Raw genomic sequence first — 26039 nt, 5'->3', positions numbered from 1 at the left:
TCCACATCTATCATCCCATTCTTGTGTTTTTTTTTGTAACAAGTGGCACATTAGAAGATTGTTGTTGTCTCAAGTGCCTGTTCACACACTTCTACCTCTGGACCACTTCAAATGTACTGCTTCTGTATCAGTTATAGTCACTTTAGGGGGTTCATTGGTGTGTTGGGAATTTAGTTGAATAGTTATTCAGGAGTTAGCTAAAATTTTGTTCTCTATTGTTTTCTGGGTATTGATTAAGCTTCAGTGAATCAGAAACCTCCAAAGTTTCTGATGTTAGAGGGCTTTTTGAAGTTTACAGATGCAGGAAATTACTCACCGGAAGTTTCAATTTTCTGGGCAATATCCATGGAATCTCATGTGCAAGGATTCTGCATGCTTCAACACACAGTGAAAGTCTGTACTGCTTAAATGGCTCTCTGGATATTGAGAGTATCTGAGCCACTGGATAGGAGCAAATTGCAGATTTCACAACTAAGGATGCTTTTCTGATATACCTTTTACCCGATATAGCATTTTTTGATTTGCACATTATATTCCAATTCTAAATTCGAAAGAAATTTTGAAGCCTTTTTGCTGTAACATCATAAACATTTTGGTTGTACAGAATGTTTTTGTTTACCTTTGTTCATGTCAATTCTTAGCTTTTGGGTGATTACAACAGTGAATAACAGGGAAAACCTAGGAAAACTTTACCATTCTCAAATGGCGGTATACCAATTAAAATGCCAATAAAAATAGGGTTTGAACAGCCTCATGTTTAGTCAGAAAGTTTAAAATTCAAATCCTACTCCAGTATTTTCAGATGTTTTGATTTGGAAGAGATGCCCAAAGTCTAATTTTCTCGTTGCAATCATTCTAATTGGTGTTATTGAATTATATGTACACAATTTGTAGCCATTCAGGTAACTATCCCAGTGTCCTGAACAATGTTTTGCTCTTGACTAAGACTTACTGAAAGTATATAGCCATTCATTTTATCTATAAACAGAAAATACTGGAAATACTCAGCAGGTCAGTCAGTACCTCAGCTCTGAAAAACAGGCTTAACCTTTCAATTCAATGATGTTTCATCAGCGACAAAGTACTATATAACCCATCATATTGTTTAACCATTTTCCATGGTGCCTTTGTACATAAATGGTTATGCATTACCATAAAGTAATGTAAAATTACTGAAAATCATATTTTCTCTAAGCTTTTAGTCTTGAACTCATGAAGAAAATTTGCAAGATTGCTAATATAAAAGGGAATAATATGTAAATGAGCCGAGTGGGATGGTTGATGGGCAAGTGTCTGCTGATTGGTGCAAGATATTCTGAATGAGAATGCACAAGCTAATAATGAATGTCACTTTACTGTTAAACATTGTCTAAATTTAAAAGACAGGTTGGTAATGATTAGTTGAAGCATTGTCCTGAGGGATAAGCCAGAGCATGGTTGGCACCTATTTTGTTTAGTTCAAGCAGGTTTAGTTAATGCGCATGTTCTTTCTGTTTACAAAAAGCAGAAATCTGTGCATAACATTGTTAGCTTCCAAAATGCTCAGTTATATGAATGGCCTTATCAGTTACCTTTTAAATGGGGTGTGAGCATTTTGTTCACCATGCATGACTGATATTAAAATAAATTCAACAAGATAATGGCTACCTTGATCGAATCATTTCTTGCTATATATCTCAAAATTTATAAACAAGCTTAAGCTCACCACCTTTAGTCCTCAAAAATGCCTGGTCTACCTCAGATTACCCTGGAAGAGTAATGTACCTCAAAAAATTTAAGCAACAGATAAATCTAGTAGTTACGAACTGCAACTCTGCAGTAGCAACATAAATAGCGTTACCCTTTAACAGAATGTTGTCATTAGGGCAAAAATAATGTTCTGCCTATCACACAAGTGAGTAATGCAGTTTATATATTTCATTGCTCATACAATGCCAGGTATGCAGGCCAAATACCTTAAAGACTTGCAAACCAAATCAACCATAATTTCCTCTTTGTTGATTGCCATAAGTAAGATACTACTACAAATAAGATGTGAATTTAATTAATTTTGCTGTTCTCCTCTTCTGTTGTAGTAGAAGTAGTTTTTAATTCATTTCTAAGCTTTCTTCACCTTTTAAAAAGACATGGAGGTGTACTTCACTAAACTCTTAGCAAAGTCTAATTTAAAAGTGGCACAAAAGCAATTATTTATGGTGAAAACAAAATAGGGTTTATTGATAGATTTAAAACCTGGGGACAAATTGGAACACACAAGAAATAAGGAACAAAGAAAGGAAAGGTGGTGGAGAGTTGTTTCTTGGACTGGAGGCCTGTGACCAACAATGCTCCCCACAATTGGTGCTGGGTTCATTTTGTTTATTCATTTATGTAAACAATTTAGATTGTAGTATAGAAGGTGTGTTCAGTAAGTTCACAGATGACACCAAAGTTGGAGGTATAATGAAGAAGGTTATCTAAGATTACAAAATGATCTTGATCATTTGGGTCAATGGGCTGAGGAATGGCAGATGGAGTTTAATTTGGATAAATGTGAGGTATTACATTTTGATAAAACCAACAGGTCAGGACTTATACAATTTAAAGTAGGGCTTGGTTAGTATTATAGAGCAGAGAGACCTAGGGGTTCGAGTACATAATTCTTTGAAGTTTGCATCTCGTGTAGACAAGGTGCCTAAAAAGCATTTCGCACACTTGCCTTTGATGAAATGCTCCTAGCACCGACTCATGGCTACAGCTGTGGAGGTAGGTTTGTGTTCCCAGCAGTGTCTGCGTCCAGCATAGATTATGGAGGTGGTGGCAGACATGAGTTTGGGCTCATTATGAGACACTGTGTCATCAGTAGCAGCTGCATCAGCGAAGTGGGCTTGAACTTTACTCAAGGCAGTGACAGTCATGTTTGGACTAGTGCAGTACCGGTGTCGGTGGCATCTGCATTAGCAAGGTGTGGTGAGGACTCAGTGTCGAGAATGTTGGAGGTGAGATGGTGTTGAAGAGTGGTGACTTTCATTCTAGTGGCAGCGCAGTGAAGGGAATCGTGCCTGACCACCAGACCTATAACCCAAGGCTGAGCACTCAACAAGAAGGACTGTAAAGTTGAACACCTTTTCTTTATTTCTTTACTCTTCTGCCTTTATATTCTATGTTTTGGTTTATTTTTCTATGTTTTAAGATGGTCCCAGAGAGTGGAACACTATACATTTTTCACTGCATTTTGTAATAAAATACACATGCCAAAACACAAATCAATAAATCAAATCAAATCATTGCTCACAACTTTGAGTATACGAGTTGTCCAGTTCTTGTCACCCTGTTATAGGAGGGATATTATTAAGCTGGAGGGGGTTCAGAAAAGATTTACCAGGATGTTGCCAGGGATAGAAAGTTTGGTGTCATTTCCTGTTCTTTTTCTCAGGGGATGGTAGATTGGCTCCGAGAAGCATGGCATTCCAACCGGAACTCCATCAATAAACACATTGATTTGGAGCCAATCTACCATCCTCTGAGAAAAAAACAGGAAATGACATCACCAATGCAGGAAATGACAGCCCGAACCCAAGGAAACCTAACCAGATAAATAGAAAGCAGGACATAACACCAGTGCTTGGTTGGAGGCTCACTGTTGGTGTTACCTAGAATGGTGACTGATTGTCTGGGAACAAACCTTCCAGCTCAGTGAACCAGCTTACATCTGGAACAAAATAAAGACCCACTCTCTTGTGGACCGAGAGGAGGAGAGTGCTGTCTTGGAGGTGAATGGAGGACGTCGGGTTGGCTGTGCACCCTTGCAACCAGTGGATCTTAATGCTGGCTTCGGCCTAATGCTGGTTCAGGGGAGCAGCCAACCTGCAATGATGGCTGCGGCAAGTGCTTGTGCCCCAGGTCAGGGGGTCCGGAACACCATCCGTGTTTCTGTAAAGAAGGTGGATGAAGGTGCACCTGTGGACCGCACCTTCTTCGTGAAGAGGGTCCTGTTGGACTGTTGTGGGTTCGCTGCTGCGGACATTTACTGCCTGCAGGATTTCCCCGGAGGAGGTTTTTAACGACGTGACCTTCAGGAGTTCCAAGCTTTGCGAGCGCTTCCTGGAGGTTTTCAAGGAGAAAGGAGGTGAGGGCCCCCTCTCTGTATTGACCACTGTCCCACGTATGGTGACTGTGCACATGTACAACCCGCATGTGCCAGCAGTTGATGTCCTGACCTTCCTCGGAAGGTATGTGAAGGTGGAGGGGGACCTAACTGACATCGTGGACCCCTTTGGCATCTGGACGAGTAAGAGGCAGGTCAAGGTGACGCTGAGGATGGGCGCAGACGGGAATGTCGCATACCCACCGTCCAGCTTCGCGATCGGCGGGAGCAGGGGCTACCTGACCTATGCAGGGCAACCTAAAGTCTGCCATGCCTGTGGTAGGTCAGGTCACATGGCGGCCGACTGCAAAGCCACCATCTGCAGGGAGGAGGGACACCTTGCAAAGGATTGCCCACGAGAGAGAAGCTGCAACCTTTGCGGGGAAGCGGGCCACTTCTATAGGGCATGCACGCGGCGGGGTACCACCTAAGCCCAGGTCGCCGGCAGGGGAAATGCGGGGCCAGCCCCCCTGGAGGAGAGGAAGGCACCAGGGCCCAACAAGGACCCCGCTAATGTGCAGGAGGGCCAGGCCGTGCAGGAGGGCCCAGCCCTGCAGGATGGGCCCGAGGCTAGCAAAGCACCCCTGCAGGCTCCGATCCCCCCCGATAACCCGGAGCCAATGGAGGCGGTGACAGGCGACCCAGGGGAGTGGACAACAGTCCGGAAAGCGAGGAGGAAGGTGCGTCGACAGGCCCAGGAACTGCAACCATCAGGCGGGAAGAGGCAGCTACAGGGGGGCTATAAGAGCTCCTCTGACGAGGAGGATTCGGAGAGGGCCCACCCGAAGCAGAAGTTAAAGGTCTCGAGGGGGAAGGAAAGCAGCACCCGCTTCCAGGTGACGGGAGGCGTCCTGAGGCTCCCTCCGACACCCAGTCAAGTGCCGCTGGAGCACCGGAGGGCCCCCCGGAACTTCCAGGCGGGAAGGAGGAAACAGCACGTCCCCAGCCTGACCCGGAGCCGGACACTCCTGCCTCCGCACCCCTGACGAGGGGATGCCACCCGGAAGGCAGCACGGACGGTTTCCTGAGCCCGGAGAGCGTCCAGCAGTTAGCCCGGGCAATGGGCATGAAGGGACAGATGGAGGGGCTGGACCTTGGACTTGGGGAGGGTACTGCGGTCACTGCCCACAATGGGGGTACGAATTGCGAGCATTAATGTGCGCAGCGTCAAGTCAACCGCGAGATGTGTGTCCACGTTGGCCTACCTGACCACCATCAAGGCGGACCTCCTGTTTCTGCAGGAGTGTGGGATACCGCACCTCGGCAGGTACGGGAAATGGTCCGGCGCCTGGACCTGTGGGCCTTCGATCTGGTCGGGGGTAACGACTGTCACTCCTCGGGCCTGGCTATTCTGCTGCGGGGGCGCGACTTCACCATCTCTCAAGTTCAGGAGGTGGTGGGGGGGCGCCTCCTAATGGCTGACATCACCTACAGAAATACTCCCCTGAGGCTGATCAACGTGTACGCCCCAGCGGTACGGAGTGAGCGGTTGGCCGTCCTGCAGCGGCTTCCACCCCTGCTGGCTACGTTCAGGCCGGTCATCCTAGGCGGAGACTTCAACTGCATCATTGATGCAAATGGAAGATCCGGCGTGGGGACAGCGGGTGGGGGAAGTCAACTGGACGTCACGTCCAGATTCCTGATGGGCATGGTGAAGGACGCCAAGCTGCTCGACGTCTTCAGCACCCCTGCAGACGGAGCGCAGCAGAGGTACACCTGGTTGCGGCCAGATGGGTCTATCCGCTCAAGGATAGACTTCCTGTTTGTGTCACAGGCATTCTCGGTCAGATCCACCGGCGTCGAGCCGGTGTTCTTCTCTGACCACTGACTCCTGCTGGCCGACTGTCACTTAGAGGACAACCAGCCAGCCGGCAAGGGGACGTGGAAGCTCAACACGGCTCTGTTGACCCCAGAGAACGTTGAGGAGCTTAAGAGGGAGTACGCCAGTTGGAGAACCGTGAAACCCCTCTTTGAGTCTCCGGGCGACTGGTGGGAGACAGTGAAGGAGAATATCAAGAGGTTCTTCGTCCTCAAGGGTGTTCAGAAGGCGAGAGAGAGGCAGGGAAAGCTGTCGCGACTCCAGAAAAGGGTACAGAACCTGCTCCTTCTGCAGTTGATGGGTGTCGATGTCACGGAGGACCTCCGCGAGGTGAGGGGCCAGCAAGCCTCGCTCTTCGCCGCGGAGGCCTCCAGGATAATCTTCCAGTCCAGGGTCCGCTCCGTGGAGCAGTACGAGACGTGCTCGCATTTCTCCTTTCAGAAGGTGCACAAAGAGAGCTCTGTGCTTAGCCGGCTGAAGGAGGACGACGGCTCGGTGACATCGTCTCGGCCCAACATTTTGAGGATCAGCAGATCCTTCTATGCCGGACTGTATGACACGAAGCCCACAGACAGCACGGCCTCCGAGTCGTTCCTGTCGTCTATCACGGAGATCTTAGACGACGGCACGAGGGAGTGGCTGGACCGGCCGATATCCCTAGACGAGCTGACCAGAGCCCTCAAGTCCTTAGAGAGGAATAGGACTCCCAGAAGCGATGGCTTACCGGTCGAGCTGTATTCCGCTCTGTGGGGCCTGGTCGGCCAGGACCTGCTGGAGGTGTACAATAGTGCGCTTCAGGCAGGGGAAATGTGCAAGTCCATGAGGAAGGGCATCATCACCCTCATTTACAAGAGGAAGGGGGAGAGGGAAGAAATTAAGAATTGGCGTCCCATTTCACTTTTGAACGTGGACTACAAAATCCTGGCCAAGGTCATAGCCAACCGGGTCAGGTCTGTCCTGGAGTCAGTGATTCACCCTGACCAAACCTGTGCTGTGCCGGGCAGGAAGATCGCTGAGAGCCTCGCGCTCATCAGGAATACGATCGCCTACGTACAGGACAGGCGGGTGGACACCTGCCTCGTCAGCCTGGACCAGGAGAAGGCCTTCGACAGGGTCTCTCATGCTTACATGAGGGACGTCCTCTCCAAATTGGGGTTCGGGGAGGGCATCCGCAATTGGATCCGGCTGCTCTACACCAACATCGTTAGCGCAATCTCAATCAACGGGTGGGAATCAGACAGTTTTCCTGTTAAACCTGGAGTCAGGCAGGGCTGCCCGCTCTCTCCTGCCGTGTTCATGTGCTGTGTGGAGCCCTTTGCCGCATCCATCAGGAAGGACGTGAGCCTGAAGGGCGTGGCTATCCCAGGCAGGGGAGGCCTTCAGGTCAAGACCTCCCTGTACATGGACGATGTCGCCGTCTTCTGCACCGATCGTCGGTCGGTGAGTAGACTATTGGACATCTGCGGCCAGTTTGAACTGGCCTCGGGTGCCAAAGTCAATAGGGGTAAGAGCGAGGTCATGTTCTTCGGGAACTGGGACGACCATTCCTTCATCCCCTTCACTGTCAGGACAGACTACCTGAAGGTGCTGGGTGTTTGGTTTGGTGGAGCTGGGGCGTGCACTAAGACTTGGGAGGAGCGTATCACCAAATTGAAGCAGAAGCTGGGCAGGTGGACGCTCCGGTCTCTCTCCATCGCGGGTAAGAACCTGGTTGTCAGGTGCGAGGGGCTTTCGGTACTGTTGTATGTGACGCAGGCCTGGCCTATTCCCTGGACCTGCGCTGCTGCGGTCACCCGGGCCATCTTCCACTTCATTTGGGGGTCGAGGATGGACCGGGTCCGCAGGGACACCATGTACAAAGACCTGGGAAATGGGGGAAAGGGCGTACCGAACGCCACCCTCACACTGACGGCTATCTTTGTGTCCGGCTGCATCAAGCTGTGCATAGATCCTCAGTACGCAAACACCAAGTGTCACTACTTACAGAGGTTCTACCTGTCCCCGGTGTTGCGAAGGATGGGCCTGGCCTCGTTGCCACGGAACGCTCCGAGTAGTTGGACCGTTCCGTGCCACCTGTCCTTCGTGGAGAAATTTTTGAAAGGAAACACCTTTGACCACAAGGCCGTCAGGCAGTGGTCAGCACGTAGTATCCTCGGGACCCTTCGGGAAAAGGAGAGGGTGGATCCCGTCGTGTGGTTCCCCACGCAGATTGCCAAAGTCATTTGGCAGAATGCCTCTTCGCCAGAACTTTCAAACAAGCACAAGGACGTTGCTTGGCTGGCAGTGAGAGGGGCTCTGCCAGTGAGATCCTTTATGCATGCCTGGAATCTCTGCGCCACTGCACGCTGCCCTCGAGGTGGCTGCGGGGGGGACGAGACTGTCGATCACCTCCTTCTGGAGTGTGCCTATGCGCAGGAGGTCTGGAGGGGGATGCAGCGTTATTTGTCGAGGTTCGTCCCGAGCAGCTCCGTGACGTGGGACTCCGTGCTCTACGGGCTGTTTCTTGGGACGCACGCCGAGACCAACATCAACTGCGCCTGGAGGACCATCAATGCGGTGAAAGATGCTCTTTGGTCTGCCCGCAACTTGCTGGTCTGCCAGCTGAAAGAACTGACCCCGATCGAGTGTTGCAGACTGGCGCACTCCAAGGTCCAGGACTACGTGCTGAGGGACGCGCTAAAGCTTGGGGCAGCCGCCGCCAGGGCGCGGTGGGGAAAGACCACGGTATGAAACCCCTCATCCAGAATAGGAAAAAGAACCCTATCTGGTAACGGGGCCCAGCTGGCGCCTTCCCCAACTGGTCAGGGGGTCAACGGGGACTGTGTGGGGTGACGACTGCCGGAGTGTTTTCTTTGCGTTGTGTTTTTTTTACCTTCTTTGTTTTTTTCCTTTAGTTGATGTATGTGCCCCCTGGGTAACCCAGAGCAGCTTGCATGACTGGGTAGGTGTGTAAATATGTTTTATTTTTTGTACGTCTCACGAATAAAGTATATTTTTTCAAATCAAAAAAAAAAGGTGACTGATTGTCTGGGAACAAACCTTCCAGCTCAGTGAACCAGCTTACATCTGGAACAAAATAAAGACCCACTTTTGTGGACCGAGAGGAGGAGAGTGCTGTGTTGGAGGCGAAAGGAGGACATCGGGTTGGCTGTGCACCCTTGCAACCAGTGGATCTTAATGCTGGCTTCGGCCTAATGCTGGTTCAGGGGATGCAACGATGGCTGCGGCAAGTGCTTGTGCCCCAGGTCAGGGGGTCCGGAACACCATCCGTGTTTCTGTAAAGAAGGTGGATGAAGGTGCACCCGAGGACTGCACCTTCTTCGTGAAGAGGGTCCTGTTGGACTGTTGTGGGTTCACTGCTGCGGACATTTACTGCCTGCATGATTTCCCCGGAGGAGGTTTTTACGATGTGACCTTCAGGAGTGCCCAGCTTTGCGAGCGCTTCCTGGAGGTTTTCAAGGAGAAAGGAGGTGAGGGCCCCTCTCTGTATTGACCGCTGTCCCGCTGTTTGTGATGCCAGCGCAGAGGAGCCGTATGGTGACTGTACACATCTACAACCCGCATGTGCCAGCAGTTGATGTGCTGGCCTTCCTCGGAATGTACGTGAAGGTGGAAGGGGACCTAACCGACATCATGGACCCCTTTGGCATCTGGACCAGTAAGAGGCAGGTCAAGGTGATGCTGAGGATTCGCGCTGACGGGAACATTGTACACCCACCGTCCACCTTCGTGATCGGCGGGAGCAAGGGCTACCTGACCTACGCAGAGCAACCTAAAGTCTGCCATGCCTGTGGTAGGTCAGGTCACGTGGCGGCCGACTGCAAAGCCACCATCTGCAGAGACTGCAGGGTTGAGGGACACCTTGCAAAGGATTGCCCACAAGAAAAAAGCTGCAACCTTTGTGGGGAAGTGGGCCACCTCTATAGGGCATGCCCGCGGTGGGGAACCACCTACGCCTAGGTTGCCGGCAGGGGCAATGCGGGGCCAGCCCCCCCAGAGGAGAGGAAGGCACCAGGGCCCAGCAAGGACCCCACTAATGTGCAGGAGGGCCAGGTCGTGCAGGAGGGCCCAGGCCTGCAGGATGGGCCCGGGGCCAGCAAAGTGCCCCTCCAGGCTCCGCTCCCCCCACCCCCACCCCCCCCCCCCCCCCCCCCCCCCCCCCCCAACGACAACCCGGAGTCGATGGAGGCCGCGATAGGTGACCCAGGGGAGTGGACGACGGTCCGGAAAGTGAGGAGGAAGGCACGCCAGCGGGCCCAGGAACCGCAACCATCAGGCGGGAAGAGGCAGCTACAGGGGGGGCTATAAGAGCTCCTCTGACGAGGGAGATTCGGTCGGGGGGGTCCCGCCCAAAGCAGAAGCTAATGATCTCGAGGGAGAAGGAAAGCAGCACCCCGCTTCCAGGTGACGAGAGGCGTCCTGAGGCTCCCTCTGACACACATCCACGTGCTGCTGGGGCCCTGGAGGGCCCCCCGGAACTTCCAGGTGGGAAGGAGGAAACAGCGCGTCCCCAGCCTGACCCAGAGCCGGACTCTCCTGCCTCCATACCCCCGACGGGAGGATGCTACCCGGAAGGCAGCACGGATGGTTTCCTGAGCCCGGAGAGCGTCCAGCAATTAGCCCAGGCAATGGGTTTGAAGGGACAGATGGAGGGGCTGGACCTTGGACTTGGGGAGGGTACTCGGTCACTGCCCACAATGGGGGTACGAGTTGTGAGCGTTAATGTGCTCAGCGTCAAGTCCACCACAAGATGTGCGTCCACGTTGGCCTGCCTGACCACCGTCAAGGCAGACCTCCTGTTTCCGCAGGAGTGCGGGATACCGCACCTCAGCAGGCATGGGAAATGGTCCGGCGCCTGGACCTGTGGGCCTTCGATCTGGTCGGGGGGTAACGACTGTCACTCGACAGGCAGTTTAGCATGGCCGACCCACCTAGCCTACACATCTTTGGATTGTGGGAGGAAACTGGAGCACCCAAAGGAAACTCACGCAGACATTGGGAGAACATGCAAACTCCAGACAGACAGTCGCCCGAGGCTGGAATTGAACACGGGTCCCTGGCACTGTGAGGCTGCAGTGCTAACCACTGAGCCACCATGCCACCCAAGTGTGCTAAGAATACACAGAGACACTGTCCTTTGGAGGAAGAAAGAACATACACTCACATTGTGCCTGTTTCAACTGCACAAAATAGGTGCGGTCATCCTTTGATTCATCCGAGATAATGGGAACTGCAGATGCTGGAGAATTCCAAGATAATAAAATGTGAGGCTGGATGAACACAGCAGGCCAAGCAGCATCTCAGGTGCTCCTGAGATGCTGCTTGGCCTGCTGTGTTCATCCAGCCTCACATTTTATTATCTTTGGTCAAGTCCCTGAAGGATGAATCAGTTAAGTTAATGTAAACGTGTTTGATTTATATTTAATAATACACAAGTTCCATGCTACCAAATTGTTACTTATAGCATTTATCAACAATTTTCTTCTAAACTGCAAAAATATCTGAAATTTTCCATGAATGCAAACTAATCTTCTTTAGTTACTTAATTTCTACACTTTTATTCTGTTTTCTGATTCAAACATGAATACTGTGTACTTCATTTTGACTCATTATTAATTCTGTATTAAACTGATTAATATTAAAATTACATTCTTTTCTCCTTCCCGTTATGCTTACAAACTGAAAAATTGGTTCCAGCTGACAAGTATTAGTGTGTTTTACTCTAAGGTAATGGAGCAAAATTATATAATTATCTTCAAAGCTGATATCATTCACGTGTATCTTTTTAACGTTTTAGGCACAAGTACATCATATTAAGGGGAAAGGCATCCCCTAAATCAATTTTAACCTGAGAAATACAAGGGGAATTATTTGATTTCCTGGCATTAAGTAGATCATAAAGTACTGCACAAAGCAATCTAGCAAAGAGATACATCAGTTTTAATGCATAGAAGAGGATCTATGCACTTAGATTTTGCACCCTCACAGTATCCCCATGTTCCTCCAAACTGTGCATGTTTTCAGTTGGGGATACCACTTGAAATATTTTAGGTGACTAGCCACCTCCTTTCTGCCCAAATCGACCCAGCCTTTGGCCTATTGATGGCCTTAAGTAGGGAATTATTTCCCAAGGCTCTCAATCCACTTCCATGGAACATAACTCTGTGCACTGACAGGCAGGCAAGAGTCAAAACACTTTTTAGGGCATATCATCCTGGTGACATTGAGGACACTGTGCATTAAAATAATACCCACTTTCTTCCTTCCAGTCTAGCCTCTAAAACCCTCTCTGAACCACCCCAGTGTGAATGATCACTGCCTGCATGAAAAGCCCAGGATATGAGTCCAGATGCTATGATGATCCCTTTGGGCCCACTTACAGTCCCCCACAGTGCTGACTAATTAGTTCCATCTAATTGGTTGGCTGGTCTCAAGATTGGGACGTCCTGCCCACTGAATAGCAGAAGCCACTCCAGCATATTTTGATGCAATACAGGCCTTATAATAGTCAGCCAGTATGGAATTAACTTTTCTTCAGGGAGTGGAAGGCAGTGTGATGAGCAATATGCCTTCCCATTCTCTTATCTCCCTTAATCCAGTCCTTAATTACAAAATGTGATGCATACTTAATTATGAATTGGTTCAGTGCCATTTTTTGTCTTTTGACTTTTAATTACTGGTTTTATGTGGATTCATTTGCTAAAGTTCTCAAAGCTAAAGCAGCCCATATCCGTATCCAGTATGATATCCATAACATTAAGATTTGGCTGAAATGTTTCAAGTATTTTGGGGTAGCACAGTGGCTCAGTGGCCAGCACTGCTACTTCACAACATCAGGGACCTGGGTGTGATTCCACCCTCGGGTGACTGCCTGTGTGGAATTTTGCACATTCTCCTGGTGTCTATGTGAGTTTCCCCTAGGCGTTCTGGTTTCCTCCCACAGTCCAAAGATGTGCAGATTAGTTGGATTGGCCATGCAAAACTGCCCATTGTGTTCAGGCTTGATGGATTAGTCATGGGAAATGCAGGGTTACAGGGATTGGGTGGGATGCCCTTCGGAAAGGCAGTGTAGACTCAATGGGCCGAATGGCCTGCTGCAAACTGTAGGGATTCTTTGAAATTCTACTTTTTTTCTCTATTCATTCAAGGGATGTGGGTGTCACTGGCTCGGCAGCATTTATTGCTAATCACGAATTTCCCAGAAGGCAGTTAAGAGTCAACCACGTTGCTGTGGGCCTGGAGTCACATGTAAGCCAGATTGGGTAAGGATGGCAGTTTCCTTCCCTAAAGGGCATTAGTAAATCAGATAGATTTTTCCTAAAAATCAGCAATGGATTAAAGGTCACCATTAGACTCTTAATTCCAGATTTTTAAAAAATTAAATTCAAATTCACCATCTGCTGTTGCAGGATTCGAGCCCAGGCCCTCAGAACATTACCTGGGTCTCTGGATTAGCAGTGCAGCAAAAATACTACTAGGCCTTTGCTAGACAATCACCGTTTCAAACAAAATTAAAGCTGATCATCATCACATGATATTCTCAGGCATAACTATCACTGAATTTGCGAATATCAACATCCTGGGCTTATTATTAGTCAGAAACTGTGTTGGACCAACCATATAAACTATTGTAGCTGAAAGACCACATCAGAAGCTTGGAAGTCTGCATTGAGCAGTTCACCCCAAGTCTGTTCACCATAAATCGGGACTGTGATGGAATAGTCTGCATTTGCCTAAATGAGTGCAACTTCAATCACAGTCAAAATGTTTGACACCTACCAGGACAAATCAGCCTGTTTGACTGGCACTCCAACCACCACACACACTCTTTTCAATGCCAGTGCCAGAACTCACCAAGGCTCTTTAACAGAAGGGCAAAAGCAGCAGATGCATGGAAATGCCACAAGCAGTTCCCCTCCGAGTGACAGGCCATCCTGACCTGGAACTACATCAATGTTCCTTCATTGTGGATGTGTAAAAATTCTGAAACTCACTTCTTTAACAGCACTGGACATCCTAACATCCCAACAACTGTAGCGGTTCAAGAGGCCAAGTCACTAGTACCTTCTCCAAAGCAGTTAAGGTGGAAATATATGCAGGGCTAACTAGCAACACTGACACCTCATGAACAAATTTTTAAAAATGTCATTACACAGGTTACTTAAAAAATATGCAAATAGAAGCAAAATTCTGCAGATGCTGGAAATCTGAAACAAGCACGGAAAATGCTGGAGAAACTCAGCACGTCTGGCAGCATCTGGGAGAGAAACGGAATTAAAGTTTTGAGTTCAGCATTTTGCTGACAACCACACTGGAATCAAAACATCAATTCTATTTGTCCCTCTGTAGATGCAGTTGGAAATGTTGAGTTTCTCCAGTATTTTCTTGTTTGTTTTTTTGACTTAGAAAATACATACTTCCTCACGGAGGAGTGCTGACAGCTTGCCAACTTTGTGCTGCTGGTCATTATAATGAATTTTGAGAGAGGTGGGCAATTCCTGCACTGTTCATTGGCTGCTGACATCAGCGGGGAACCAACAATGTCTAAAGCCAGACTCCACTACTAAAAGCAAACATGCACTCTTGAAAGGGTGGTAAATTGTGGTTGCAGCAGTTCCTGGAAGTCATCCTGCAAGTATTCTAGACTGGGGAGGATTGGAAAATGGCTGACCATGACAACAAGGAGTACCAAGGTTTTCATGTGCAGCACCTTGAGATCTTGAAGAGGTAGAAGGAAGGAGAGATGTCCTGTCCCTTCTAGGCTTGAGGTCCTTCTTTATATGTTCATAATGTAAGAGATAACAGAGGAGTTTAAGATCGGGAACATAGCACTAAGAATGAAGATGCAATGCAATAGAAGGCTTAATGATCTCACACAGGAGGCCAAGATTAGCAAATGTTATCTTACAGGTTATATTCAACAAACTGCACCACAAACCTCAGTCAGTGCTCCACTCACCAGTCATTACTCAATGACCAACAATATCTACCACTTAGTACCCCACACTAACATTCATATACTTCAACTTGACCTAACTCACTTAGCACTGTTGCAAGTGCAAACTCAAATGTCAGTTTGCCCACACTCACAGTTATTCAACCATGATGACCACATCACTCAAAGAGGTTGTATAATGCTCATTGATGTATTTTCCACTCTCTTGCAGCAGAGATATGACATGAAACCGGGGGCAGCAGGAGCTCCCTAAACCAGTACAAGCACATCTGTATATACTAATGCCCAGGGAGGTGAAGGTGCTTGCCATCTGTGATAACCACTGCAAAGCCCCAGGGAATTACTAATTAAGCTCCTCATGGAGCTTGTTAAGTATAAGTTCCTTTGGCAATGGCTTGCCCAGGTGGAACTCATCACCTGGACCCTTCATAAAACAGAGCCCATGGTTCCCAGACTCCCAGCCCAACTGTTTATTTTGTAGTGCTATTGAATTTGTGGATCATGTATATGTTGGTTTTGGATATTTGCAATCCTTTTTCAGTTAGTTGAAAAAAATCTGTTGGGTTTTTGGGTGCTCTTCAGCCGTACACTCTTTATCTTTGGCCACCTTTTGTGGAGAGGTGAGGACAGGTGGAGGACCTCCTTGTGATTCTGCTCCTGACCTGGCCAGACTGGAAATGTGGAGGGTTTCAATTCCATTGGCTGCCTATTGTTCTTCCATGGTTACATGTGAGCCCTGGTATCATCAGAGAGGGAACACCTCGTGTCCACAAATGCTCTCAATACCTTTTAGGGAGAGGTGGACGCCATGGGGAATACAGTGTTTTATTTTCCCCTCCAATTCCATTTTGATTTAGTTCCCCCTTTCTCTCCCTACCCCTCCCTCTCTTTTTAACTGACATCACTACCCTTGGCTGATTAGAAAAATAAAGTTAAATTTCTAAAAATGCAGACCCCCCAAAGTTCACTCAGTTGTGCGTAATAGCTCTTTGGAGTATAAAGAAAAGAAAGAAGAAGCAAATATAAGGGAAAAAAAGTATTTAAAAAAACACAAAGGTTCCTATGGATCTGTGGTAATGTCCCTTTCTTTGAGCCAGGAGGCTTGAGATCTAGTCCTATCTGTTCCAGAAGCATGTAGTAACATCACTGAGCAGGTTGATTAAAAAACAGGTCAAAAATAAAGTAGACCCATTCCAACTCTGCTTTGATTTAGCCCCTCCCCCTCCACCGACCTCCCCCTCAGTTTTGACGATTTGCATTGCACATAATCAACATTGTATATAAGTATTCAAAAGGCTGCACCTGTACATCCCTGGACACTATAGCACAATTTAGCATGGCTAATCCACCTAATCTATACAATAGTTTCATTCTTGCCCTGCTCTGTACTTGGAGATGAGGTTGCACTCAGTGAAAGATTTCAGAAACATCCTTTGTGGGAAATCATCAGTCTAGGTTGAAGTTCAGTGAGGATAATTGCTTCCTAAACATTTCTCATTGATATGACCTCTTGTTGAGAACCCTTTTGCCTCTCTTACTCTTCTTTTAGCTGCTTATTGCGATCTATGTTCACCCTTGGTTACACCTTCTCACTTCTAAGCAAACAGCCTATTAGTCCATTCAAAAATGGAAATGAAAGGCTTGTACAACGTCCCAAATTTTGGTAAAATGTATTTCAGCACTTTTGTATTTGATTGAAATGTGAGCTAACTATAGAAGTGCACAAAACTCAAAGACTGCAGCAACAGTCAGAAACAAAATCAACCAGTCTGTAAGTAGGTGATGATATTTTTAATAGCATAGAATGGGGATCTTTCATGATGTTAAATAGCATGTTCAGCTGGCTATTCCTCAGTACAGGCTGGAGCATGGAGTGCTAAATTGGCAGCACTGAAGTGTAATCAGCAATACACGATGTTTGGCATTCCAATCTGACTGCTCAACATGGAACAAATGTCAGGAGTGTACCTGCTCACTCAACTCCAAAGATGGTGGACATTGGATCATACACAATTATGCACACATGCTACAAAATATTTTGGAATCCTGGGAAGACTCCAATCTTTATGTGTCAATAATTTCCATGAGCTTATGGAGACTTATATGCATCTGCGTTATTAGAATTTGTTTTAGGCTTCACAGCATTAGAACTTAAATTTTAATGCTTCAAGCGGTGAGCCTCATTTAAACACAAACATATTTCTAAACTAATTTTATCCCTTTAATGTTTTCTTACATTTTGTAACCATGGTGTATCAATTTATTTAACATTTTTGTGTCTGTGACCGCTAAAGCTTCCAATGAATAGGCTTGAAATAGCAGGACGCAGAAAGTTTGCAAGTAAAAAATCAACGGTCTGAAGTACAAGAGTTTCATGGAAACCATTTAGGGAAAGCTGTGTTGGTTGAGTTTGCGATCAGAGATAATGGGAACTGTAGATGCTGGAGAATCCGAGATAACAAAGCGTGGAGCTGAATGAACACAGCAAGCCGAGCAGCATCTTAAGAGCACAAAAGCTGACATTCCGGGCCTAGACCCTTCATCAGAAAAGGGAGATCGGGAGAGGATTCTGAAATAAATAGGGAGAGAGGGGGAGGCAGACTGAAGATGGTTAGAGAAGACAGGTGGAGAGGAGAGTATGGGTGGGGAAATAGGGAGGGGATAGGTCAGTCCACATGTGTAACTTGTATATCTAGCTTCTCACAGCACTGAATTCATCATTGTATTGTTTGATTGTATGGTAGAAAAGTGTCTAAAAAAATTGAATAACAAGCTAAGGAAATTATTTCTGCTGTTATTATATAGTGGTTACATGAGTGGCACTTTCTATTAAGAGAAATTGGCATCGGTCCAAAAAAGATGCCTTGTCCATCATACAATTGAGCAACATGAAGAATGCATCTTGTGCTGGTGTGATGCCAGGTACATGGGCTGTATGTCCCAACAATTGGTTGAATTAATCAAACAGCCTTTATCTTATTCTAGTTTCGATTTGTGCATTGTTCAGCATCATTGTATCGCCATTTGAGTTTTTTTCTTCAATGTCTGGTGCTTGATATTTGTACATTTCAATCATTCTGGCAAGCCTATTAAACAATTTTAATACGTCCCTTCAAAGCAAATCAATTTTGGGTGAATATGTGCAACTTTGGATAATTAGAGTTTTTATCTCATCAAATTCACAAACCTTCACATGTTGCTAACTTGCAGGGCCTTGTTTGAATGCATTAAATGTATCATCAGTTATTCTTTGTTCTATCAGAACACAGTCTACGTCTCAGTACGATGGTGTAAACTACGCATTGATTTTTTGCACAGCTAATAAAATCATTTGCTGCTCATGATTCTGGGAAAGTTTCAAAAGACCATGCAATATAAAATCATTGCTCTTTCTTTGACATTATTTATTATATAAAAAGCCACCATAAAAATTGCAAATCAGTTACAGCTCTGGGTTTGCTTTTGCCATTCAATGCCAATTGATGTTGGTTTCTTCCTCTATATTAAACTCAAGGCAAAAGAAATGCATTTTTTTTAAGTAAGGTGCTTAGAAATGCGAAGAGTTCAGATGGAATTTTCACTGCTAGTGTAATGAATAAAAACTCAAGATATGTAGCTCAAAGCAGTTCACAAGGTATTGCTGAAAACAACTCAAAGCAAACTCAACCAAGATAACAAAGTGTGGAGCTGGATAAACATTTTCATTAGCTTCTAAATCTCCCCTCCCGCCACTGCATCCCAAAACCAGCCCAGCTTGTCCCTCCCTCCCTTACCTGTTCTTCCTCTCACCTATCCCCTCCTCCCACCTCAAGCCGCACCTCCTACTAACCTCATCCCGCCCCCTTGACCTGTACAGTTACAATGCTGGTGTCTCCCTGACAATGTGGAAAATTGCCCAAGTATGTCATGTACACAAAAAGCAGGACAAATCCAATCCGGCCAATTACCGCCCCTTCAGTCTACTGTCAATCATCAGTAAACTGATGGAAGGTGTCATCAACAGTGCTATCAAGCAACACCTGCTCAGTGACACCCAGCTTGGGTTCTGCCAGGGCCACTCAGCTCCTAATGTCATTACGGCCTTGGTTCAAACATGGAGAAAAGAGCTGAATTCCAGTGGTGAGGTGAGAGTGACAGTCCTTGACATCAAGGCTATATTCGACTGAGTGTGGCATCAAGGAGCCCTAGCAAAACTGGAATCAATGGACACCAAGAAGAAAACACTCTGGTGGTCGGAGTCTCACCTGACACATGGGAAAATGGTCATAGCTGTGGGAGGTCATTCATCTCAGCTCCAGGACATCTCTGCAGGAGTCCCTCAGGGTAGTGTCCTAGGCCCAACCATGTTCAGCTGCTTCACCAATGACCTTCCCTCCATCATAAGGTCAGAAGTGGGGTTGTTTGCCGATGATTGCACGGTGTTCAGCACCATTCATGACTCCTCAGACTCTGAAGCAGTGCAAGCTCAAGTGCAACAAGTTCTAAACAATATTCAGGCTTGGGCTGACAAGTGACAAGTGACATTCATGCCATGCAAATGCCAGGCTACGGCCATCACCAATAAGAGTCAAACTAACCACCATCCCCTGACATTCAATTGTCTTACCATCACTGAATCCCCCACTATCAACACCCTGGGGGTCACCATTGACCAGAAATTCAACTGGACTCACCACATTAACACAGTGGCTACAAGAACAGGTCAGAAGTTAGGAATACTGCAGTGAGTAACTCACCTCCTGACTCCCCAAAGCCTGTCTACTATCTACAAGGCACAAGTCAGGAGTGTAATGGAATACTCCCCACTTGCCTGGATGAGTGCAGCCCCAACAAAACTCAAGAAGCTTGAAGCCATCCAGGAAAAAGCAGCTCACTTGATTGGCACTACACCCACAAGCATTCACTCCCTCCACCACAACACTCAGTAGCAACAGTGTGCACTATCTACCAAAGATCCTCAGACAGCACCTTCCAAACACATGCCCACTTCCATCAAGAAGGACAAGAGCATTAGACATATGGGAACAGAACCACCTCCAAGTTGCCCTCCAAGTTAATCACCAACCTGACTTGGAAATATATTGCTATTCCTTCACTGTCACTGAGTCAAAATCCTGGAATTTCTTCCTTCATGGCATTGTGGGTCAACCCACAGCTGGAGGACTGCAGCAGTTCAAGAAGGCAGCTCACCACCACTTTCTCAAGGGCAACTAGGGATGGGCAAGAAATGCTGGCCAGCCAGTGATGCCCACATCCAGCAGATGGATAGAGAAAAAAAAATTACACTATCTAGTAGCAATGTACATTCATATGTGGGGGCCTATTCTCTGCAAGCAAAGTAATATATACAGGTTTCACATCCTTTTATCAATTACCCAGCAGCTTGGGGAGACTACTGTTCCGTGTTACTCTATCCACGGTCACTCTTCAATCAAGCAGCTAACTTGCCAATCAATCAGCACTTTCTTTCTTGGAGTATAAATTGTTCTGATCTTTTGAAACTTGTAGTTCTTGTGTTCGTCTCGATGAGTACCAGATGAAAACATTCAGCAACAGGTCTCTGTCTGTTACATTCAATTTCTGCACTTTCAAGCACCTACTGGTACACTTTTGTAATGGGCGATAAATGCTTCAGATACAGACAAGACACATTACAACAAAAGAGTATGGCAAATGAGCCAAATCAGGTACTTTTTTGATGATAAGCAAGATTTAGAATACGATGAAACAAAATATTATATAATACACGTCAATCATACATACACACATGCACAATGTGTTCTATGTACAACTGCCATTCTGTCTGTCTGTCTGTCTCTCTCTCTCTCTCTCTCTCTCTCTCACACACACACACACACACACACTCACACGCACACACACACAGACACAGACACACAAACACACACGCACACACACACAGAGTTGAATATAAAACTGAAAAACAGTACAGCATAGGAATGAACCCTTCGACCCATAATGTTGTGCTGAACATGATGCCAAACTAAACTAATCGCCTATGCCTGCCCTTGGTCCATATTCCTCCATTCCTTGCATTTTCATATGTTTATCTAAAAACCTCTTATATGCCCCTATCTGCCTCCACCACCACCCCTGGCAATGCATTCCAGAGTCCTACCATGCTCTGTGTAAAAAAAAAGGCATCTCATATCTCTTTTGAACGTTTCAAATCCCCCCTCACCTTAAATGCATGCCCCGTAGTTTTAGATATTTCACCTTTGGGAGAGAGACATTGACCATCAACCTTATCAACGCATCTCATAATTTTACATACTTCTATCAGGCCTCCTCTCAGCCTCTGCCACTCCAGAGAAAACAACCCAAGTTTTTTCTAGCCTCTCCTTATAGTTCACAACCTCTAATCTAGGAATCATCCTGTAATCCTCTTCTGCAACGTCTCCAAAGTTTCCAAATTCTTCCTGTAATGTGGCGACCAGAATTGAAAGCAGTGTTCTAAGTGTGGCCTTACCAAAGTCTTATAAAGCTGCAAAATGACATCCTGACTCTTTTGCTCAATTCTATGACCAAAAATGGCAAGCATGCCAATTTCTGAAGAAGAGTCTAGGCCCGAAACGTCAGCCTTCCAGCTTGGCCTGCTGTGTTCATCCAGCCCTACCCTTTGTTATCTCAGCATGCCAATACACCTTCTTTACCATCTATCTACTTGCACGGCCACTTTCAGGGAGCTACCTCAAAATCCCACTGTACATCAATACTGTTCTTTCCCATTAACTACATAACTTTCCTTAATGTTTGATCTCCCAAAGTGCAGCACTTCAAATTACCCGGATTACACTCCATCTGACATTTTTCCACCTGTATCTGCAATTGGTCTTTATCCCACTACATCCGTTGACGACATTCTACACTATCCAAAACTCCACCAATCTTTTTATCATTTGCAAACTTACATTTTCATCCAAGTCATTTATATATATCACAAACAGCAGAAGTCCCAGTACGGATCCATGGAGGACACCACTAGTTGCAGACCTCGAGCCAGATAAACAATCTTCTGCCGCTACCCTCTGCCTTCTGAGGGCAAGTCAATTGTGAATTCATGCAGTCAAGTCACCCTGGATCCTATGTTTCTTAAACTTCTGGATAAGCCTACCATGAGAGGCCTTGTCAAAATCCTTACTAAAATCATCCAATACTCTACTCTCTTCAAATCACCTTTGTCACTTCCTTGAAAAATTCAATCAAGTTACTAAGACATGACCTTCCCTGCATAAAGCCACGATGATAGTCCCTAATCAGGCCATGCTTTTTCAAATGCACGTAAATCCTATCCTTAGGAATTCTCTCCAATGGGTTCCCAATCACCGATGCGAAACTCACCATTCTATAGTTTCCTGAATTATTCCTATTTCCCTTCTTGAATGCAGGAACATTAGCTATTTGCTAGTCCTCTGGGACCCCTCCAGTGGCTGAGATACAAAGATCTTGGTCAAGGCCCCAGCAATCTCCTGTCTTGTCTCTCTCAATAACCTGGAGTAGATACCATCAGGCCCTGGGGACTTCTCCAACTTAATGCTCTTCAAGATGCTCAACACCACATCTTTCTTAATCTGAAAAATGCCATACCATATTGGTATGTTCCGTACAAATCTCACTATCCTCCACATCCTTATCCTAGATTAATAACCATATCCTCTGCCTCCAAGTACAAGTTCCCTCCTTTATCCTTGAGTGGTCCTACCTTCTCCCTAGTTATCCTTTACTTTTTAATGAATGTTTTGGGATTCTCTTTAACCCTACTTGCCATGACCCCTTGTTGCTCTCTTAATTCCCTACTTCCGTTCTATCCTGCTTTCTTTATTTTTCTCACAGGCCCTTTCTGATTTTAGCTTTCTAACTCTTACATATGTTTTTTTATTTCTTTTTGACTAAATTCACAACCTCCCTTGTTATCCAAGGTCCCTTACCTAACTATCTTTGTCCTTCCTGCCTATTGGAACATGCCAGTCCTGAACTCTCATCAGCAGGTCTTTAAATAATTCCCTCATATCAAATGTGGACTTGCCTGAAAACAGCTCCTCCCAGTTAACATTCCCTAGCTCCTGCCTAATACTGATGTAATTTGCTCTCCCACAATTTATTACCTTGCCACAAGATCCCCTTATTTATGCTTATTCATAGTCATCTTAAACTTAAGGAGTTGTGATGACTGTTTCCAACATGCTGTCTCACTGAAATGTCTGTCAACTGGCCAGGCTTATTTGCCAGTACAAGGTGCAGTATGGCCCCTCCTCAAGTTGGTCTATCCACATGCTGCTTCAATAAACCCCCTTGGATGCGCTTAATATATTCTGCCCCATTTAAGCCTTTAGCTCAATGTTGGGGAAGTTAAAGTCACCCACGATTACAACTCAGTTTTTATTGCATCTTTCAATAATCTGCCTACATATTTGTTCCTCAATGTCTCGGTGGCTGTTGGGGTGCCTATAGAATAATCCTGTCCAAGTGTTTGCACCCACCTTATTTTTGAGCTCTACCCATATTGCCTCAGTGGATGAGATCTCCAGCACGTCCTCCCTGAGTGCAGATGTAACATTCTCCCTAATTAATAATGTAACTCCTCCACCTCTTTTATCTTCCTCTCTATCTCATCTAAAACAACAAAACCCTGGAACATTGAGCAGCCAGTCCTGTCTCTCTCTCTCTCAAGAAAGTGTCTGTAATGATGACGGCATCATAGTCCAATATACTGATCCAAGATCGAAGCTTATCTACCTTATCTATAATACCCCTTGTGTTGAAATAAACACAGTCCAGCAATAGTATCATCGTGCTCATTTACCTTTCTCTATCTGCCCTTTCTTTTCGATTATCTGGTTCTAATATGCACCTTTCTGCCAACCCCTCCATTTGTTGTCCTGCTGCTCTGGTTCCTGGTCGCCTGCCACTCTAGTTTAAATCCTCCCAAGAAGCAGTAGCAAACCTCCCTGCAAAGATATTTGTTTCCCTCCTGTTTACATGCAACCCTCATGTATAGGTGACCTCTGCCCTAGAAGAAGTCTCAACCATTCAAGAACATGAAACCCTGCACCAGCTCCTTAGCCACGCATTCATCTCTCCTTTCTTTCTCTTGCTTGCCTTACTAGCGTATAGCACTGTTAGTAATCCAGAGATTACTACTCTTGAGGTCCTGCTTTTCAGCCTCTTAGCTAACTCCCTGTATGCACTTCGCTGGACCTCACCCCTCTTTCAACCTGTTATGTATCTACTGCTGCAATTCGCACACAAGCCCACACAGTGTGGTGTATCTGAGATAAAAGGTATAGAGCTGGATGAACACAGCAGGCCAAGCAGCATCAAAGGAGCAGGAACGCTGACATTTCAGGCCTAGACCCTTATTCAGAAAATGTGGTGTATCCACTGCTCTCAATCTCTCTGTCTCTCTCCCACTCACTGCTGCCCACTTACACACACACACACACAGTGGGGTGTATCCACTGCTGCCCACGCTCACTCATTCACTCACTCACTCTCTCTTCTCTCACTCACTCATTCTCTCTCTCTCTCTCTGACACACACGCACACAAGTCTGTGCACACCGCCGTGTACCCGGGAAGCGCGTGCCGCCTGCAGGAATCCGGGAGCTCACAGCTGGAGGATGCGCTGATGAACTTGCACTCAGCTGCACGACGTAGCGACTCGGCATTTCTTATTCATTCCTTTCCCCGTTCTGTGCCCGACATGAAGAGGAAAGTAATAAACATTTAAAAGAGACAGAAAAATATCTACATTAGAAACAAACATCCTTCATTGGTGAAAGGAAAACTGAAGTGAAGGATGTGTGAAAAACCCCGTTGCCGCAGAGCTCTACCGATTATATATTTGGTGAGTGTGACAGGTTATGTTTTTAAATAATATGCTTAAAACGTGTAAATCACCTTCATAAACTCTAGCTTTCAGTTGACATTTTTATTATTCAATAAAAATGCGACATCTTTATAAGTTTCAGCCTGTGGCGAGTGTACGTGACTGTAACCTGACTGAAGGACTTCAGTTTATTTTCTGTTCTCTATTGAGCCAAGCATTCTTATGTTTTATTGCAGCAAAAGCACCGGGTGGGCTTTGCAGTCCACTGCAGCGGGAATTTATGTCAATCCGGGTTCCTCTTCAGCCTGTTGCGGTGCAGATTTTAATCAAACGCGGTCGGTGATGTAATGCTAGCGGGTAATGCGCCTAGGCCAGTTCTGCTTACTTAGTGTCTCACGGGGAAGCTGGAACATGCCAAGGCTACTGGAAGCTGACATCCAGCCCCAAACTAGTCGAGATTTTGAACCGTGTGCGTTTTGGAGATTGACCCAGTGCTTAGATATGCCTGGTTAGAAGGTCAGCCCGTGTGTGTTAGTCTCAAATTCGATCGGTAGTTTTGGAAGTGCCGACAGTTTCATGTATCTTTTTTCGCATTTGTGTGAAATTGTTTGTGCTTTTGCATTGTCGTTGATCGATGGAAAATTACAATGTCCACCGCTTCCTGATGCAAAGTTTATTGTAGGCTTTGTCGTAGGCCAAGTTGTTGCATTAAACTAATCCAGTAATGTATTATTTCATACACGATTGCATGTGGAGACAAACCTTCCGGTATTGTCCCGCACATTGATACGTGCGGGACGACAGATCCACTGTTTCTCTGAATAAATGTATACCAGCAGTTTGCAAATATTCTTGTGTTGAGAACCCAAATAAGTTTTGACAGATCCTTACAATATCCTGTACTAGCTTCGGAAAGATTGAGTTGTAAGCCGCCACTTCCTTTCTCATCCCACTCGACAAAAACAATTCAAAGACCTTTTTATTAAAATACAGCAGGTGTATTCAGTTCCGATAAATAGTGATAGACCTCGGGGTCGTTGTGAGATCTTCATGCAGAGCTCTGCCTGTGTACTCTACTTGTGTTGAGTGTGTGTAAAATTCATGTGACTATGTATATATTGCAGTTTCCCATTTTATATCAAAAGTTCATGTTAGCACTTTTTGTACATTTTTCTGGTGAAACAGTGGCAGTCTGTAATTGAAGCTTCTGGTTAAACGCCAGTCAATGATGTCTAAACGACATAGTTTTAAAATGTGGTGTACACAAGAACTGTGTACAAATAAGTGTAGTA

Source organism: Stegostoma tigrinum, chromosome 5 (assembly GCF_030684315.1).
Source record: "Stegostoma tigrinum isolate sSteTig4 chromosome 5, sSteTig4.hap1, whole genome shotgun sequence".
Lineage (NCBI taxonomy): Eukaryota > Metazoa > Chordata > Chondrichthyes > Orectolobiformes > Stegostomatidae > Stegostoma > Stegostoma tigrinum.
This window is presented reverse-complemented; position numbering follows the sequence as displayed.